Source organism: Pyxicephalus adspersus, chromosome 11 (genome assembly GCF_032062135.1).
Source record: "Pyxicephalus adspersus chromosome 11, UCB_Pads_2.0, whole genome shotgun sequence".
Lineage (NCBI taxonomy): Eukaryota > Metazoa > Chordata > Amphibia > Anura > Pyxicephalidae > Pyxicephalus > Pyxicephalus adspersus.
In genome coordinates, this window is record NC_092868.1 from 35,736,681 (window position 1) to 35,753,954 (window position 17,274).

Here is a 17,274-nt window from a genome sequence, read left to right on the forward strand (position 1 = left end):
CTATTTACCATATTATATAAAAACTGTTAAGTTAACTTCTAGATACAGAAGTTTCTAACCATTTCACTAGGCATGTTTGGAATTAAGTCATGAAAAAGTTAAGGAGAAAAGAAATCGCCAAACCAAATATTGAACATTACAGGTATTATAATCGAAACTGGAACTTATCAGAAGGTATACATAAGTCAGAGACAACTGGAATGTATGCATACAAGATTCTTCAGTTACCTGGTGAGTACTTAATTCAGACTTATGTTTGTACGTTAGGATTTTTAAGAAATCACAAGTATGATCAAAAATATATTCTTCTGTGCTAGTGTTGTGTCTTTATTCAAGGGTCTATTAAAAATGCAGTGAACACAACATTATGAGCAATTGATCACTTGAATTGAAAACATATTAACCCGGAAGATTCTTCACAAAGGAATGTTGCTGCACAGATTCATTGCATTTATAAAAAAAAAACCCTTAGGTTTGCTTTTACCAAACAAGCCTAACAATTGTCTATAAAATTCCCTATGCCTGATCCTATTCATTTCAATTATAAAACGTTAGGGTTGCAGTCAGTTGGTTGGTAGGTTGTCAGCTGCCTAAAACCATGAAAAGTAGCCTGTGTGAACCAGACTTTAGGCATATAGCTTGTAGATATGAGGAAAAGATAGACATTTGTGAAAAAACAATAGTTACACAAACATTCAGAGTTGCTTAGATTTTAAATGACTTGCAAAGCTCCTGAACTTTAATTTAAATTTTTAATAAAAATGACGTCTCCCTGTGCACCCCAAGCAATTTCAGTGACAATATGATATTAAAGGGGTTTGCAATCAACCCAAAAATTCAGAGAGTTTATGTAATATATTTTTTCTGCCTAAAATATGTTAATTGGTCCATTGGTCTCCTTAACCCCTCCAGAAAATGTAGGGCAAATACAATGTTCAGAGAATTTGCAATAAAATAAAGCATGTTAAATCAGAAAGGGTTGGGGATTGGGGGCGTTATTTACCTCAAATTTTGTTTGCCTATGGAGCAGTCCCCCAAAAATTAGGAGATAAAGACTGGTTTTAGGGAGAGCCTAACATAGCCTCTCTTGACCTGGTAAATGTGGAGGAACCCTTTAAAATAACTGAAATAAAAGAATTAATAAATAAAAGAAAGCTGTCAGATCTTAGGGAACCCATGCTATATTTATTATATTCACAATAAATTAGCATGATGATCATTAGGAAGAATGTCTATTACATTACTGCCCAGCGGGATGACGGTCACCTTTACGGATAGCCGAAAAGATCATTGGTTTCCGTTAAAGTGACCAGAGAGCCATACATTGCTCATTGTTTAATGAACCCCTAAGAACCCTAGGATTCCACAAAACCCTGATTGAGAAACACTGACCTAACGGTTTATTCTCCAGAGGCCTTGACCTTCCCAGTACTTCTATTGGAAAAATAACAAGAGGGACAGGGAACTGAAATTCTGTGCATTTGGCATCCTTCACTTCATATTTGCCCAGACCTAAAGCTTTCTGTTTTTTCCCTCACTCGCTGATCAACACAAAATTTTAACAATGATTTCTATAAGAAAAAAAACATATTATCCTTACTAAACATTAATTTTGAATTATGAAAGAACTACATTGTTTTTCAAATTTCACTTTGGACATGTTTCCACTGGTTGTCCTGAGCCCCCCAGCAAATTTAGTGACAATATACTGTTCATGGGCCTTGTAAACCTGGAATGGATCTGGTCCAGGATTCAAACATTTCAATCTAAAAACAGATTATTTTTATGAAACCCATTCCAGGTTTGTTGGATCACCCATGATAGTTTATTATCTCTTGGAGAGCATTAATAAATCAGACCCGTTGTCTCTCTCACCCCCCAGCAGGTTTTGTGGCAAAACTTTGTTCAAGGGATTTGCAATTATTTGAAATATTGGCAACTCTATTTTCATAAAAGTTTCCTAAAAACGTACTTGTATCCATCCCATCCCAACAGCCACCATTATCCAGAAGGACTAGAAATCTGCAATATATGACATTCTTCAACTTCTTGCCTTAGTTTAATTTTCCAAATATGATCATACCATTTTACCATGATCAAACCAAAGGGTTTGAGTTTTTCTTCACTATAAATGCAGTTTTAGGATTATTGGAAAGATTTCTGGTTTAGTAGCTTTTGTTCTTATTAGTCATAGTCTGGCAGAACAAAACCAAACAAAATTTTCCAAGTTCATATTCAAGTTCTGTCCAGTTCATTCAGTTTACATTCACAACACCCCCCACTGAGCAGAACACAGCATTTTAAATATATACAGAATGTACTGAACCACACAATCCATGAAAAGTAATGCTGTGCTTTTTTTTTTACAATTGCAGCACAAGTAGGAATTATTTACCAAGATGAGGATAATGGCATTTAGCTAAATCCCATATTTATAAATTCCTAGGTGTGCTAACAGGAACTGCCTGGTACATGTCTGCTAAGCATTAAAATGATTTATCTGTATGTGCTAAAAGATATCCATGGGTCATAGTTCATTAAAAGCCTCAAATTCAACATTCTGTTTTGTGTTTCTATTTCCATGGTCCCCCATCCTTACAACCAGTGTATTATTTATTTTTTGTTTGTGTCAACCCCAGTAAACTTCTGTATATAAGGGATGAGCAAGAAAGAACCCCCCCCCCCCCCACCAAAAAAAAAACTGTAGTGTTATAAATATGTTATTATATGTTATTAAAATGCATGGATTAATATGAGACAGACATAAATAAAAGAAACAAATCTTAAAAGAAAACAATAGCAGATAAAATACCACTTGGGGTCAGTTTATCTGACATTCACTGAAACATTTGTTGATTGGGAAGTAAATAAAACAAGTTAGTGGAAATTTTTTTTTTTTATATATAACAAACATGAAAAAAGTACAGTCATGTCACACACTTAGTAATGCAGAATTGTGGTTAAAGTAATTATTATTTTGACAGATACATTTTAATGTATCTGTTATAATAGGTGATTCAGGAATGGGGCTTTGCTAGTGACAACATACCTTCTGTTATAATAAGGGGTTCCATGTGTAAAAGCAAACCCCCAGTTTCTTACCAACAGCATGGTACAGGATTAAAGCAGAAATCTTTATACTAGGGTCAAATCAATAAAAATCTGGCACATTTCTTTTCCCTTTCTTCACTACACTAGGAAAGTTATTGTTTTTTGTATCACATTTGTAAATATATCCCCATTATTTCTTTACCTGCGTGCTGGGTTCACTGAATATATCAATGATATTTTATTAGGTTTACAAGTCATACTGAAAAAACAGATCCACAATTATGTTAAGAGATACTGATATCATATTATTGTAATTATTATGTTTTAAATAATTATCTTCCAGTAACAATGGATAATTTTTTCAACGTTATGACAAAATCTAAAGACTTCTGGGCAGAGGAGAGATTAGCCAACTTTTCGGAATTAACGCTTCAAGGCACAGATAGGCTAACAAATGGAAAGATCTACAACATGTTCCATGGCACTACATCTTCTGCAGCCATCAACATAATGAAGAATGGATTCGGTCAATCAACAGATGGAATGCTAGGAAAAGGTGTCTATGTTAGCAGAGATTTGAACGCTAGAACGTTAGAAGAGATTTGAAATTTGAAAGCGCTACGTTACCCCTTAAAAGATAAAACGGACCAGGTTGTTTTGGAACTCAGGGTGAATGTAGGTAGAGTCACAAAAATTGACAGACCAAATCACCCTATGCAGAAAACATGGCATGATTATGGCTATGATACAGCATGGGTACCTCCCAACTGTGGTATGGTTCTGAGCGAGTTAGAGGAAGATTGTGTCTGGGATCCCCAGAGGATCAAGGTGGTTGGTATAGCATTTATCAATTCAGAGTATAGAAGGCACTATCTTCTCGACTTACTTGAACAGACAATTGCACAGCAAAGATTTAGAGAATTGGTAGACTGCAATATCCTCCAGAAAGTTAATACTTTGTAAATGTACCTAAATCGCCCTTTTATTTCAATCTGCAGCCATTGCTATTTTCAGATCTCCCTTTTCCTAGAAATATGGCAGCGTTGGGTGTTCCATGAATTGCATGTTTACAGAACTCCTCCATAAATTCTATTTTTTTCTGATGTGATTGGCTCTTTGGTCCAGAACTATATATTAAATGCAGCATTAGTTAAAGACACAAGGTCAGTATCAGGAGTGTCATTTGTGGTGTGATCCACACCTAAGAGATGAAGTCACTACAGCTCAGTTCAGATAGATCTGTCTAAAGGTCTGTTCTATGCCCCTAGGAGTGGTAACTACATTTGTATGTGTTGCACAGGATGAAAAGCAAGCACATAACCGGAAGACATTTATATCTTTCAGTAATTGTTCCACAATCCACTGTAAATTCAACCGTGTGGGAATGCATGCACAAGATGGTTCCCAACCCTCCCAGTTGATTGGAAGTGCTAAAAAATAATTTTAATTTAAAAAAAAAGAAACAGAACAACTAGCTGCACTTCCCCTTTACCGCATCCAACAGATGCTGCCTACATATGCTTACTCACTGTATTCTTGATGGGGCTAATGAAAGATCTCCTGTATCACATATCACAGGTAATCAGGTCTTGCCCATCATAAAGGTATGTTGGGAGCAACAAGTTGGGGTGTTTTGCATCCACCTCCCATCCTTCTACCTCTGCCTACTCACACTGTTTTCCTAAGGGCAAGCTAACAAAAAGAAATCTCCCATCTTCCAATGCTTATTGGTTGTGTGAAACATATCCTGTGACATGAAAGTAAATTTATATATATATAATTATTATACAATTACTATTACAATATACAATTACTACCTCCCCAGTATGAAATGACTGTGTATATAAATAAGAGCTTTTTTATGCACTTTGAGAAACGAAACTTGGGTTGCTGATATTCTGGTCCTGTAAAGGATGACACAATAAGAATTTACTTGAAATTCAACATTTCCTGGCAAACTATATTTTTAATCTCTGCTATTGTGTTTTAATCTAGGTAATTGCTAATACCTTCCTAATAAACTTTCCATATTTGTGTTATTTGTGTCTTTTACAGCTTATTAAGTTTTATTGCTAAACCCTCAAACACCATTGATCTCAAACCCAGCTGACAGTAGGCTGATTGACATTTCTCCACCACTGCTACAGTATATTATGATTCTATTTGTGATATGTTCTTAAATGTAAGACCCCTCCAAAAACAACCATTGATTATTCCTTGGAGCCAGAAGTCTCTGACTGTGGTTTTTGTGATACTGCTTTTTAGTATCAACCATTCTAGTACCCCCCCCCCACCCAACACCCCAATATAAATACAATATACATGCAATCTTAAGACCCCTCTACCCATGTCATAGGGACCTACCTCTGCCTAATTAGTCATTATTACTGAATAGTGTGGCAAAAATGCTCTCCAAGGCTGGACAGGATACACTTTTGTCAGTGAACCTGAGTGATCCAGCAAATCTGAAATGGATCTGGTCCAGAATTCAAAACATTTGCTATCAGAAATCCATTCCAGGTTTGCTGGATCACCCAGCTTCAATGATGAAAGTGTATCCTCTCCAGCCTCAGAGAGCTTTAATAAATCAGACCCATTGTAATGTGATTACGTGCATACATAGCGGGTTTATCCGTAACAGCCTAGGACCATAGAAAGTGAGTTAAATGATACTAGATGTCATTCAGCCCTGAGTACTGGTGGCAGCTTGTTTCAAAAAAGGGCACATCAGTGGGCAGCTCCAGAATATTGGTTAGTGCCATGTGAGAATTGGCCTTCCTAAAACAACCACTGCTCACCCACAAAGTGGATGAAATTACCCCAACAGTAAAGATTTTAAAAAGCCCTGAACACAAAACAGAAACCTCATTCACCCATAAACTGGCCAATAATGCTTTTATTTTTCAGGTTCATGTGCAGCCCTTTGTAAGAATTTGCAGTGTTTTTATTGTCTTGCAATTCTGTTCACCTGAAAAAAATAAAAAACACTTTCAAATGCTTGTCTAAGAAATTGCAGGGGAGTCATTGCATGTCAAGGCCTGGGTCCTAAGTCATCTGAAAAATGTTTGAAAACAAATAAGGTTTTAAATCCTTGAAAGCAGAAAAAAACACTTAAAACCCATTTGCAAGAATGCTAGTTTGAACCTAGTTTAACTAAAAAATAAAATCCCATAAGAATAGCAGCAGAATTCACAAACAAATGTCAGCTTGTTTTATACAACAGTATTTTCCTTTTTTCTTTTCTGAAATTATCTGGAGAGAGTAATTTTACATATTATTAAAAAATATATAGCACATCAGTAAATAATAGAATATGCTTATTCATGATACAAGCGTTATCACCTCAAAATAAAAATCCTATGTGGTTGCATATTCTGGATGCAGTAAAAAAAACAAAGAAAAAACACACACAGAGCAACACCAATCATGTAAGGCAGCTTGCTGCTTGTTTGCTTCTTGTTACACTGTGATACAGTTTACAAAAGCAGTACACTTTAAAATTTGCACAATGAAAGAATGTACCCAGTAGTCTAAATATTTAGATCCGGGATGAGACACACCATGGACAAAGCCTAATGCTTCCACACTCTGTCTACACCCTTAAGCTGAGCTCCAGCCCTGCTCACTTGTACAGGTCCCTCTCCTGTAATTAAATTGCTTACACAAATTTCATTGCACACTGTGAATATCTCATAGTGTGAATTAGAAGCTAAAGCAAGATAGTAAGTGAGCAAATGTATAGATGTGCCACATTGTGGCTATATATCTTTACACTATGACCACTTATTTATATTTCAATCTTTTTTCATTGCTTTTTTTATCATATAAACATTACAAGACACATCACATTATAACAATGACATCCTGTTGGACCAACTATTTAACTAGTGATTGAGTAAACAATAGGACATACCATATCATAACAAAACAAGGTGTTACAAGATGTCAAACTACAATTTTTGCATTTATTGAAGAGAAACAACCCATACAGATACATTTAACCACTTATTGGTCAAAGCCATATTTCTGTTCAAAGACTGTTTCCTTCTTCATTTAAGCTTGTATCTGAAATACTCTTTCTGGGGAGTTACCTCTTGCTCGTTTTGTTCTGGAAACTGAACATTGCATGCATGCCAATAACATCTTTAATACGCATGAATCCTTTTTTTATCCACCAGCTAAAGCGATCCCGAACCCTCCCCAGGGAAAATTACATGTGTAAGCGGTAGGTGGGGTAAAGCTAGTGGGGTTAGATTGGAGTCTGTCCCAAATTAAAAGGGAGTAAGCCGGAGTGGGGCAAGGTATCACTGGTCTGTTTTTTTAGCTACCCACATCATGGATTCAATTGCCAGCATGCCAGCCCTTCCAACATGACCAACTGTGCCAAGCTTCCAGTATATTGCATAAGGGTAATTGTGCCAATTGAGCTGCTTTGGCATAATGCTAGAGATGGGGAACTCCCAGACCTCCTTGAACACGAGGTGCAGACAAAGTAGTCTTTTGTATTCTACTCTGCCCCCCCCCCCCCAATCCCCATATGAAATTCAAAATTTTGGTTTGGAGATGATCAATAGTCTGTCGTGAAATTGGTACTGACAAAGTTCAGAACAAATATATTATTGTAGGTAATACGTTTATCTTAATGGAGGCGATACATCTCTATTAGGAAGAACTAGCCTATCTTTGAAAGACTAACAAAAACTTTTGAATTAGGGATCATATTTGGCCTGATAGAGGGAACTCACTTATTCATAGAAATCACCATTGACAAATTTTATCATGGCCAAATGTGGTATTAAGTTTATGCCAGGACCTACTGTGATCGATTAAGCTTTACCATGATCAACAGAGTCTGTTTTAGTCTTTTCAGTGTTGCAAACTAGAAGCCCAATTGCACCTTTTAAAGCAGATAAATACTTTATATTGGCATTGAAACAAAAGCCGTGCAAAATCTTTGTTTATATTCTTGCAGTCACTAGGAAGAAAAGCCTGTGCCCTGCTAACTGCAGCAGAGTGGGCTTCTACATTGTGGGGAAGCAGCAGTTTAATTGCAGAGTTTAGTTGGTTAATTAATACAAATGAAGGAACAAGAAAAGTGAATTAACTCCCCTAAAACCCCACTTTCCCAGTCTTGTACGAGGGGGTGCTGAGAAGTTCCTGGCTTTGCCCAGAAAGAAGAGAGCCAGAGTTATGAGATAACACGTTTATTTAACCTATACCCCCCTGAGACTGATGCACTTTACAGCGTAGTTGCAGCTTTTCTAGACTGTTCAAATAAAAGACCTTTGGTTGGGCCACAAACCAGCTCTCAGCAGCATCTTGGATGTCAGAAATGTCCTCAAAACATTGCCCCTTCAGGTGTTTCTTCAAATTCGGGGACATGTAATAGTATGAAGGGGCCAGGTCAGGTGAGTAGGGGGGATGGTGGACCAATTGGAAACCCAGGGTGTTCAATTTGACAGCCACAACGTTGGACGTGTGTGTAGGTGCATTGTCTTGCAGAAAAAGGATCGATTTCGTCAACTTTTCACAGCGTTTCGTCTTAATTGCCTCCTTCAGCTGGTCCAGGAGGTTAGCATATTACTGTCCGGTGATACTAGAGCCCTGAGGTAGGTAGTCCACCAACAGAAAACTGTCTTTGTTCCAGAAAACGGACACCATGACTTTTTTGGCCAATTTTCTGGGTTCGGAACTTCTTTAGCTGCGGGGACCCGCTGTGGCACCATTCCTTTGACTGTTCCTTGGTTTCAGGATCATAGATGTGGAGCCGGGTTTCATCCTCAGTCACTAAGCTAGCAGTAAAGTCCTGTGCAGCTTCAAAATGGGCCAAAATGGCTTTGGATGCTTCAACTCGTTCCTTCTTCTGATCACTGTTCAAACAATTCGGCACCCATTTCGCTGAAAGCTTGCGCATGTCTGGGATAGTGGTGATAACAAACTCAACACGCTCCTGTGAGATGTCAAGTATCTGGGCTATCTTTTTTGTGGATATTCGCCGGTCCTCCATAATCAGCTCATGAACAGCATCGCAGGTTGCCGGGGCTCATCTTTAACGGTGAAATGCCCAGTCTTGAAACGAGATATCCAAGTTTTGACAGTGCTGTAGGAAGGACACTTCTCCCCCAGTGTTTGTGACATCTCAGTGTGAATGTCCTTTGCTGACTTTCCCTGGAGAAACAAAACTTTAATGATAGCCTTTAACTCCAGCGACATGAAACTTGCTTGTGCCTCTGCTATCACAGCTTCTCACTAAAAGAAAAAACAGTTTTAAGAATCGCAAAGACCTGATATTTGCACAGTTACATACTAAGATATTAGGCTGTCATATGCACCCACACTCATTTTTCTATTTCATCTGGAAGGGGGCAAAGCCAGGAACTTCTCAGCACCCCTTCGTATTTACAGCTTTATACAGACTTTCAATTAAAGAGAAGCAGTCTCAAAGCACACTGTAAGGCACTGGTCCTGCACCAGTGCTCACCAGTTGCCAATCTCCCATTCTAACTCCGCACTCTACCCTTATAGTAAGCCCATGGGAGGCTAATTGTGCCATCCCAGTACATATGTATCCCCAGGGCTTCAGTGCACAAAGGATGGCTTCTGGGGAAGACTGGCAGAGGGCCAGATACCCACAAAAAGCAGGACAGGGGGCGCAAAAGGATATCAGACAGTCCAGGGTTAGTTACTACGTGATTCACAGATATGTAGTACAGTCCAGAAACAGAACCGGGGGTTATACACTGGTATTAGTGCACCACATGAGGTATCTAAGGATAAAGACAAAGCAGAGTCAGGGTCACAAGCTCAGTCCAAGCAGTAAACAATCTCATTTCCAGAAAACAGGAAGTCAGCCACAGGTAATCCAACAAAATATATAACCAATAGCAGATTAGACTAACTAAACACTACAACAAGCAACTAGTACCAAGGAGCTGAGAAGCTTTAAAGGACCAGTAGCCCATGCATGTCAGGGCAAGATCATAGCCAGGAACTAATGCATTCACTGGCTGCAGCAAATACTATGAAATTCCCTTCAGCTGCACACACTTTCTTAATTTACTGAGCAGAGGATGCTGAGACAGGCACATGCACAGCTAAAGGGAAATAGGGATGCTGTCAGCCGCAGACCAGAGGTCAGACAGCTAATTGCTTGATCCCCTTTGCTGCTGCTGCAGGCAACAGCGTCAGGGGGAGTACACAGGGGTGCACATGGTTGCGGTGGGGGATCGCTGGCCAGATATTTGTCTCATTCATCCCAACACACACGTTTTCTGCTACATAATCATTTTATAAAATCTATAATTCTCTGGATCACCAAAGTCATTATACGCACCTTATTATTTTGTAAAGTAATGCAAAGCAAAAAATATTAAAGCATACAGTTTTAATACAGATTTTAAATCAGAGGAAAAGAAGTTGAAGTATTATTATTTTAAAAAATCTAATAATTTCCTGAGACATAAAAGTTATGTTTTATGTTTTTTGAAAGAAGTTTTGTTACTTTTTATCTTTACACATGAATAAGGTGTAAGGATATAATTTAGAAGGTACAATATTCTAGAATGGTGACTCATTGGCTAGCACTAGTTTCCTTTGCAACACTAAGGTCAATTCTCTTTGTATTTGCACAGGTTTCCACATCCCAAAAACATGCAGGCAAGTTTGACTTCCCCAAAACAATTAGCCCTAGACTGTGTTAGGGACATGAATTTATGGTAGGGACATTAGTGAGCCCCTCTGAGGTACAGCTAGTGACATGACTATGGACTGTAAAGAGCTGCATAATATGTCAGTGCTATATAAATGCAAGATATTAGACAAAATCTATTTCTGACAAAAGAGAAGCTAAAAATGAATTCTTGTGGTTTTGGGGATAGCATCAATGTAGAGTGGTGGAGGTTAGAGTTCTTCTTTAGGGTCTTTGCTTAAAAGTACAACAGACTAGGGTAATAAATTTCCCCTTATCAGATATTTCTTTCTCTGACAACCAGCATTCTCCTGACCCTCTAGTTTACAACATACATTGTAAAGTTGGAGTTTTGTGTGGCCAGGTGTCATAGACCTTAGTATCTGGAAGCTAAGACTAGTGGATTGGCCTCTGACTGACCTCTGAGCTGTATTCAGGACTACATTTATTACCGTATTTTTTGCTGTATAAGACGCACTTTTTCTTCCCCAAAACTGGGGGGGAAAAGTTGGTGCGCCCTTTACGACAAATGTGTTATAAAATAATTAAAATAAGATACTCACCCGATACCCGATCCTGCGTGTGTCTCTTCTCCTCGCTGGCTGCAGCGTGTGTCTCCTCTCCTCTCTGGCTGCAGCGTGTGTCTCCTCTCCTCTCTGGCTGCAGCGTGTGTCTCCTCTCCTCTCTGGCAGCGCATGTCTTCTCCTGGCTGCAGTGAAAGAAGCCGGCACAGCGCCCCCCTGCTGTTCCCTGTCCTAACTGCCTTACAGTGGAAAAAAAGCACAGAGTGATCAGAAGGGGAATTTGAATGACACAGAGTGATCAGAAAGGGAATTTGAAAGGCACAGAGTGATCAGAAAGGGAATTTGAATGGCACATGAGTGATCAGAAGGGGAATACCGGTATGAATGGCACATGAGTGATCAGAAGGGGAATAATCTTTCAGAATCTTTTTTTTCTAGATTTTCCTCCTTTAAAATTGGCTGCGTCTTATATTCCGGAGCGTCTTATACGGCGAAAAATAGGGTAATATTCTTTATTTTTCCACCAACAGTTCTGTAGAGTAGTAGTTAGCCGATTCAAAGCCAGATCATTATGGTGAGCATTTTAGGACCAGGAACTAGTCCCAGTCTCTAGCCTGGGGAAAGCCTGGAAACCATATTTAGCCTGTTCTGGTAAACTATAAGTCCCAGACATGCCTAGTTTGGTCTCTGTGATGTCCTTATTCTGTGCTGACTAATAATCTGGGGCTTGGCAGTTCATAAAACCTGAATTTATGGACTTATGAATATTGCTAGAACAAGGACATTTTGGAGGTGTCCACAGAACATCATAATCCATGTGGACACAGCCCTTCAGATATCCCCCACCCTGCTGTCATTGGATTGCCCTATTAGTCACACCTCTGTGGTTGACATAGAACAAGGCATGTAAGTCTAGCAGAGACAGCTCTCACTGATATCATCTTGTTGCTAAGGACAACGGCACTGACACATTGAGCACTGTAGGGTGCCCAGTGACTGACTAATAACTTGGACTTTACACAGCAACCTGGACCAAGGAAAACCAACTCTAATTAAAGTATATTTTCACAATTATTCCCTTTTATTTTACCATGTTGCTATTGTACTGTTACTTTTCTGTGATTAGTCTTTATTTTTCTGTACGTGTTTATGCACTGTGTTTTGTTATGTTACTTGTTTATGCACTGTGTTTTGTTATGTTTAAACACTATAAAAAGAGTAAGCGGAATCTCTAGAAGAAGTGTAACTTGCTAACCTGAAAACACTACTAAACATTGTGATTGCTGAGACATCCCTGTCTAAAGTGGCAGTGGGCGACACGGTTGTCAAGGGTAACGGTGCATGCTTCCGTATAAGCACGTGGTGGCCGTCTACCTATGAATGGGTGTTTGGCAAAGGATAACAGAGTGGTTAACCTTGCCGGTGAAGGTCCTTCTCAGCCTGCTGGTGCTTAGATGTTTGATTAATCTCAAGTGCCCAAATTATAAGTGCAATGGGAATTAATCCAAAGAATTGACACAGGAATTGGAACAGATTTGGACATACTATTTTAACTTCTACCTCCTGCCTTTGGACCGAATTATCCACCTGGACTCCAACACATTCTCTGCTGCTGCTACCATTCTAAGCTGGTATTACATCAAACCATCTCTTTGACTGAATCATCATCCTGCACTCCTGGAACAAGTTTACAAGCCTCACTTGAACCTATATTATTGGACTGCTTCTCTTGGACTTCAGTTTGCCACATTGTTTATTGTACGCATATGGTTCCCAATTATCTGTAAAATGTATTATTCATCCTGCTCTCTCTCTGTTGCCACTACTCCCTGCACTCCCCAGTCTGATAACTCATCTCTCTGCTCTTTCACTCTCCTTATTTCTCTGTCTGTGCTCCTGCACCTTTTTACTTTACTGATACTCTCTGGTGACATCTCACCCAACCCTGGTCCCCCACTCAGCCTCTACTTTCCATTCACTCTCAGTAAGACATTCCCTTCTCCTAACCTCATCCCCATTCACCCTACCCATCCTACCCAAGTCCTTACCCCCTCTCTCTGGCAGTCTATGGAATGCCAGATGTGTTGGCAACAAATTATCCTCCATACACAACCTTCTCCTTTCTAAGTCTCTGAACTTTCTTGCTCTCACTGAAACTTGGCTTTCCTCCTCTGCCTCTGCTGCTGCTCTCTCCTATGGAGGCCTGCACTTTACACATACCCCCAGACTGGCAACAAAGTCGGGGGTGGTGTGGGTCTCCTTCTCTCACCTAACTGTACATACAGAGTTCTTTCTACCCCACCTTCTCTCATTTTCACTTCATTTGAAGTCCACTCTGTCCGACTTTTTAGCCCCTTACCCTCATTGTTGCTGTTGTCTACCTCCCCCCTGGCCCAGTATCACAATTTGTGGACAACTTTGCATCCTGGCTCTCACACATTCTTTCCCACGACCTGCCCACAATGTGAAATTCCCCCACCTACTAGATTGTAAGCTCTTCGGGGCAGGGTTCTCTCCTCCTGTATCACTGTCTGTATTAGTCTGTCATTTGCAAACCCTATTTAATGTACAGCGCTGCGTAATATGTTGGCGCTATATAAATCCTGTTTAATAACAATAATAATAATAATAATAATAATATGAGGATCTCTAAAGTATGGGTGTAGTAGTTTTTCAATTATGCAAGTACTGGCCTTTGGTAGAAATATTGTGATTCATTCTTAGGTTCTTCTGCTCAGATATGTTACACTTTTTTATCCAGACATATCTACTATTATAGTAACAGCGAATACTTTTACTATATTATTATAGTAACATTTTGAAACTTTTTACCCTTTCTCTCTACAAAATCATATACATTACAACCGCATATAATGGTTAATTCTTTAAACAGTAGGTAACCAAAATTGACTGACCATAAAATACATTTTTTCTTGTTTCTCTCTGTTATTTTCTGATGTGCTATCTGTGAAAAAGTTGCTTTAAAGAACATCAGGATAGATATTACAACTGAAAATGAAACTTATTAGAAAGCCTACAAAAGTCAGAGGCATCTAGAATGCAAGCTTAGACTAGATTCATCAGGCGCCTGGTGAGTACCTCGGTCCAGACCGAGTTTTTTCTATTTTGAGACTTTTTATAAAGCAACCTTTTCAAATCTGTGTGAAAAATAGGAACACATGCTGTATATGAATTTGTTTTCTCATATTATTTAGTAATTTGCTTTTAACTTCTATGTGAAATTTACCTACTAAAGATTTAATAAAAGCCACAAACATGCTATAATTCATGGCTGTAAAAGCAGGCATCTCTGCAAACAATTGCCGATAGCAATTTTTTGTCAATGATATCTTGTAAAAAAAAGTTAAATCATACTCAACAGAATCTTACTTGTGCATATTTTTTATGTGGTGCATCAGGCTTGAAGGTAAACCCCAAAAAAACATAATAAACTATACTATTTTAATTCTTTATAAATGTTAAATTGTATTTATTAATTTAACTTATAATTTATTTAATAAAACATTATTAGTATTTAGTTGCACTTTATTTGTAACTATTTTGCATGTCCTCTATCAGGCCTGAAGGTTAAGAAAAGTGTGACTCATTCTTTAACGGAGTATTTTGTAGTTATTCACTGAAAATCCATTTGTTAGCTTTAACTAGACATAAATACCGTGTCCTTTTCTCTTCCTTTTCCAGTTTATTTAACCAAATGTATTATATTTTTATACCATTTGTATATTTTTATACCTTTAATTTTGGAAAAAGTGAACTAAAACTTCTTGAAACTGACCTATGATCATCTTCAACATTATATAAAAGAATGGCTATCCCTTTTACATAACAAAAAATCTGTTTCTTTTTATTTTGCTTTTGATGATTTTTTTTTTTTCTTTTTTGAGGAGGTCTCATGTCCTTCTGTCTTTATTGCTAGGATAGTAAAAACTGAAGGGGAAACCCACATTGAGTGCAACCTATACAGAACATATACAGAACCTTTGGGTTGCTCTTCTGTATATGCCTGAGATTGGACATGCATTGAGGCAGGGTCCTTTCCTCCGGTGTCACTGTCTGTATTCGTCTATCATTTGCAACCCCTATTTAAAGTACAGAACTGCGTAATGTTGCCACTTTCTATTATTATTAATAACAATAATAAAAATAATAATTAACTGTTACCCAATGGTCATTTTTGAACATTGTATCATTGTACGCTGTGTTCATTAGCTTGCTAAAGTGTTGTGCACTGGTGTAAAAACAGACCTGGCACGTAGCAATATATCCATGTACAATATAAGGACTTTCTAACCATCCCCTGTAGGCATATTCATAAGCACCACTGATTTCCTGGAAATGGATTAAGGGGGAGGGGGGTGTTTGAATAAAGAGTGAGGTGTTTCTGCAGAACATTGCATCAGTACACCTAGCAAATTAGGGTTTAAATAAATATATATATATATATATATATATATTGAGAAAAAAATCCAGGTAATTACTTTACAGCATTTCTATCTTAAAACAAAGGGGTTGTTTTAGTGTACAGCATTGCTTTCCTAAAATAGGAGGCATCATCATCACATTCACCAGATATCCAGGAGGTATTATTTCTCATTTACATCTTGAAGGTAGGAGAGTATGATGGGGGCCATATGAAAATTTGGTTTTAACATTGATACCTATGACTGTGTGTTAAGGCGATTTCCTATTGATCCCAGACCAATATTTCCCTCTCTATCGTGACCTCGGTTTTCAACGCGTTGGGAGCAGTGATTAACACAACACGCAACTTAAGCATATATAGTTATATACTGTCTCAAAACTTTATTTTCACATCACAGTTTATATAGTCAGACAACCAGGTGGAAGACACTTAGTAGTTAGTCAGTAACAAGAAACTTAATTAACAACTTCGCTGAACAAGATGTTTCAAGGTAAGAAGATTCAAGTTAAGGATGGAGCAAATATTGACCTACTGATAAGGAGGATATAACTAGTTTCGACACAACTCAATTAACTGCAAAATATAGCAAAAACACAAAAACAACTTAAATTCAAAACTCAGCAAAAATATATTCCTTTCACTGTGTCTTTATCTTTCTTTCATTTTCTGGTTCTCACTTTCTTTTTATACTGACTGGCAAAAGATTAAAACAGTTGGCGTTTTCTACTTTCAGCATCAAAAGGGTCTATAGCTTAACTTCCCTGGTGGTCTGACTATTTTAGTATTTTTAAATGTCAAAATGGTACATTTAAAATTACTTATCATTTTAAATTTTCCACCTGATCCTGTCCTCCAGCCACACACATCCTATGCCCGCCCAGCATCTGCGTCCCCGGCCTCACACCCCCAATGTTCACACGCCAGGAACGCAGATGATGGGCAGGCATCGCCAGGCGAGACAGATGCTGGTTGGGCATTGGCAGAGGATGCAGATCGGAGGAAGACGTCGGAACCACTGGAGGACGCACCGCTGGAAGATGCCCCGGGCACGTGGGGACCAGGTGAGCTTTAAAATTGCCTTACAATTCCACCCTGGGTGTGGCTCGGGGTTACCACGTTTGGTACTGAAAATTAACCCCGAGCCACACTCAGGAATACCACCAGGGAGGTTAATATCTGGTGAATGAGCAGACTGGTATACAGGTAGTCCTGGAGTTAAGGACATCCAACATACGGATGACTCGTAGATAAAACAGGCTTCCCTGCTAGTTCATATGCAGTATGAAGGGTTGATGGGGGGTGGTTTGCATGACCTGCAGAAAAAATCCTTTGCTAAACACAGGAAGGTGTGTGTGGGTGATCTTTAGGACTGAGCTCTTCTGCAACCTCTTGAAACTCTTTAACCTCCTGTGGGGTTCATTTTTGTCTGGATTTTCATGACTAAAAGCAGTACATTGTCTTTCATGAAATTTTTTTTTACAGTATAATATAATAGTATGAGTATAATAAAGTTTGAAACACAAAATCATGTCAAAATAATAACTTAAATAAATTAAAAAAATAATATT

General features: G+C 38.4%; 1 protein-coding gene across 1 annotated transcript in view; it reads right to left on the bottom strand.

Annotated features, from left to right (window-relative positions):
• PCSK7 (proprotein convertase subtilisin/kexin type 7) overlaps positions 1 to 17,274 on the bottom strand; it is a 501,704-nt gene that overhangs the window by 113,862 nt on the left and 370,568 nt on the right. The gene's annotated exons all lie outside the window — the stretch shown is intronic.